A 2,983-nucleotide genomic window follows, 5' to 3' on the forward strand; every position below is an offset into this window, starting at 1 on the left:
AAAGTGCTGCAGACATGGGCAGAGCAGAGAGGGTTTGGGAGGTGAAGATGGGGGACAGAGGCCTGACCCTGTAAATGAGCAGCCCAGTTTGTCTGGTCTTGAGCTTATATCATGATATGGGATGGGTTCCCCTTACCTCGCCATTGGGGAAAGAGCTGAACCTGGTGTCATTACCTAGTGCCCGGTTATTTACTGACTGCTTACTATGTGAAGAACACTGTACTAAGCTCTTGGAAGAGTATGATAGAAATAAGTAGATAGGATCCTTGCCTTCAAGGAACTTACAGTCTAATGGGACACTCATGGTGTGAAAATGAGAGTGACTTTACCACCCTCAGACATCCTATGTGTTTGTTATGCCAGGAGCAGCATAACAATGTATGGGGCCTGGAGTCAGAAGGACCTGGGTTCCAATCCCGGCTCCACCCCTTGTCTGCTGTGTGACCTTGGAAAAGTCCCTTAATTTCTCTGTGCCTCAGTTACCTCATCTTAAAATGGGGATTAAGACTGTGAGCCCCATGTAGGACAAGGACTGTGTACAATCTTCCTGGCTTGTATCTATCCCAGCACTTAGTACAGTGCTTACCACATGGTTGTTGCTTAACAATGCCTTAAAAAGAAAAAAAGAAAATTTTATGCTGTACAATTTCTCCTGTTTCTCAAAGAAGCTAATTTATCCCATGTGTAGTATGGGTAGGAATTGTTTAAGAAAACAATTGCTTTTAGCTTTTGAATGATGCACGATTTAACAATCACTAAAAAATACAGCAACTTCTGTGGATGAATTAAGCAATGGTCTGTAAAATGCTTTGAGCTCCTTGGCAAAAGTTATGGAAAAACAGATCATTTCTTGTTACAATCAGCAGTGGCATGGGGTGGGAGTGGATAAAGTCCAGGATGGTTCTTTTTCCTTTGCCAGTTTGATAAAAAGTCCATCAGGAAAACATCACCCGTAGTTTAATTTATAGCCGCTCCTTGGATCTTGCTGGATTTTTCTAGAAGTCCTCAGGCAGCACATCCCCCTGCCTCTCTGAGCAAATGAAGCCCAGTGCAAGCAAGCCACATAAGAAAAAGAACCTCAAACTAGCCGAGTGGGAAACTTAACTCATCCCCCCACCTCAAAAATCACCCTCTGGCTTTCCAGTCAGAATCCAGCAGGCATATAATGCTGCCCAGCTGCTCTCGCTATTGGAGATATCCTGTGACACTGTGTTATGACACGCCGCTTGCTGTCTGCCAGGACCCTGTTTAGGATTAGCCAAGCCAACACTTTAAAGTTCCACATCGTTCAGGCCCTGCCGCTGAAATCTGACTTCTTAATCTCTGCTGACCTATCAACCGCTGCCCCTTTGAATTAACGACCCCTGGCTTTCTTCTGCCCCTCTCCAAGATATGGCTCGAATTTCACCAAGGAGGCTGGAAATCTGAACACTGATTGAGTAAAAAGTGCCATTGGCATAGTCTCCCCCTCTAGCCTTACTGTCCAGGACATCCGCCCACTCCCCTGGTGGTTTTGACTTTTACTGCTTATAGGTCGGCCTCTGCCATAGACTGGTTCCAATTCTGGGGCAGCTGAAGAAATACCTAGGGAGATGATTAGTGGAATTGCTTGTTGAGATTGAGAGGGACTCCAAAGACCTCTGTGATGTATGTTAGTTGTTTGGGCTTGGTGGGTGGGTGGGTTTTCTAGTCCAAGTGCCCTTAAATAAGTCACGCTTACTTCTTAAAGTCGAAGAGAACTTTAGCGCAAGAGTCCACTTTTCTGAACTTAGCTAGTGAAAGAGTCAGCCTAGAGAAGCAGCATGGCCTAGTGATAGAGCACGGGCTTGGGAGCCAGAAGGACCTGGGTTCTAATCCTGGCTCCACCACTTGCCCACCACTTCCCCCTTTTAGACGGTAATCTTGTCATGGGCAGGGAACATATCTGTTAATACTAATGTATTGTGCTCTCCCAAGCACTCAGTACAGTGCTCTGCAGAAAGTAAGAGCTCAATAAAAAGGAACTACTGATTGTCTGCTGTGTGAGCTTAAATCACTTAACTTCTCTGTGCCTTGGTTACCTCAATACAATGGGGATTTAAGACTGAGAACCCCATTTGGGACAGGGACTGTGCCTAATCTGATTTGCCTGTAATAATAATAATGATGATAATAACTGCGGCATTTTTAAGTGCTTACTATGTTCCAGGCAAGAACTAAGCACTGGAGTAGATACAAGATAATTTTGTTGGACGCAGACCCTGTCCCATATCCACCCCAGTGCTTAGTACATTACCTGGCACAGAGTAAATTCTGATCACATACCACATCTATTATTATTATCATTACTATCATTATTTCCTCCAACCTATCCACATAGGTCCCACTCGGGGTCGCACCTGGAGAGTTTCCAGTACTCTACCAATCTTGGCTATAGGAGGGAGAGTCAAGCAGGGGCATACACATTCCATTCCTAGCTTGACCTGTGGCTAGCAAGTGGAAGGCAATCTGCTACAAGTCAAGACTCACCCAGGCTGGACAGCAGTGGCAGAGTCGAGGGCGGAGACTCAGGTTGACTGCGTGCAGTGGTAAACCACTTCCATATTTTTACCAAGAAACCTCTATGGATACACTACCAGGATAATTGCAGATGGAGAGCAGGGCTTTCTGGGAGAGATGTGTGCCCTTGGTGTCACTATGGTTCGGAAATGACTCTACAGCACGACAAGACAAGACTACCATTATTATTAGGAAGAATATTTCCTGGCAGAAATAACCGCCCTCTCTTGCAGAACAGCAGCTGTCTCTTGACCCTGTGAATCAATCTGACCCTGATGGTTAGGATGGTTTTCAATCCTCATTCTCTAGGGTATAGGTGTAGCAAAGGTGAGAGAGACAATACACTGGAAGAGATGCACATTTCACTTCCTCTTTCTAGTGTGTTTCACACTGGGCTTTCACCTACCTGCTGCGCAAAACTGCCACCTTGGCATTGCCAGCACCT

The 2,983-nt window shown here is 45.6% G+C and overlaps 1 non-coding gene across 1 annotated transcript; it reads left to right on the top strand.

Moving 5' to 3' along the window:
- Positions 1-2,360: 2,360 nt before the first annotated feature.
- On the top strand, positions 2,361-2,498 carry LOC114812566. The gene has a single exon (XR_003760217.1). It is a non-coding gene; the product is annotated as a small nucleolar RNA SNORA7 (small nucleolar RNA).
- The last annotated feature ends 485 nt before the right edge of the window (positions 2,499-2,983 follow it).

Source organism: Ornithorhynchus anatinus, chromosome 5 (genome assembly GCF_004115215.2).
Source record: "Ornithorhynchus anatinus isolate Pmale09 chromosome 5, mOrnAna1.pri.v4, whole genome shotgun sequence".
In the NCBI taxonomy this organism is placed as follows: domain Eukaryota; kingdom Metazoa; phylum Chordata; class Mammalia; order Monotremata; family Ornithorhynchidae; genus Ornithorhynchus; species Ornithorhynchus anatinus.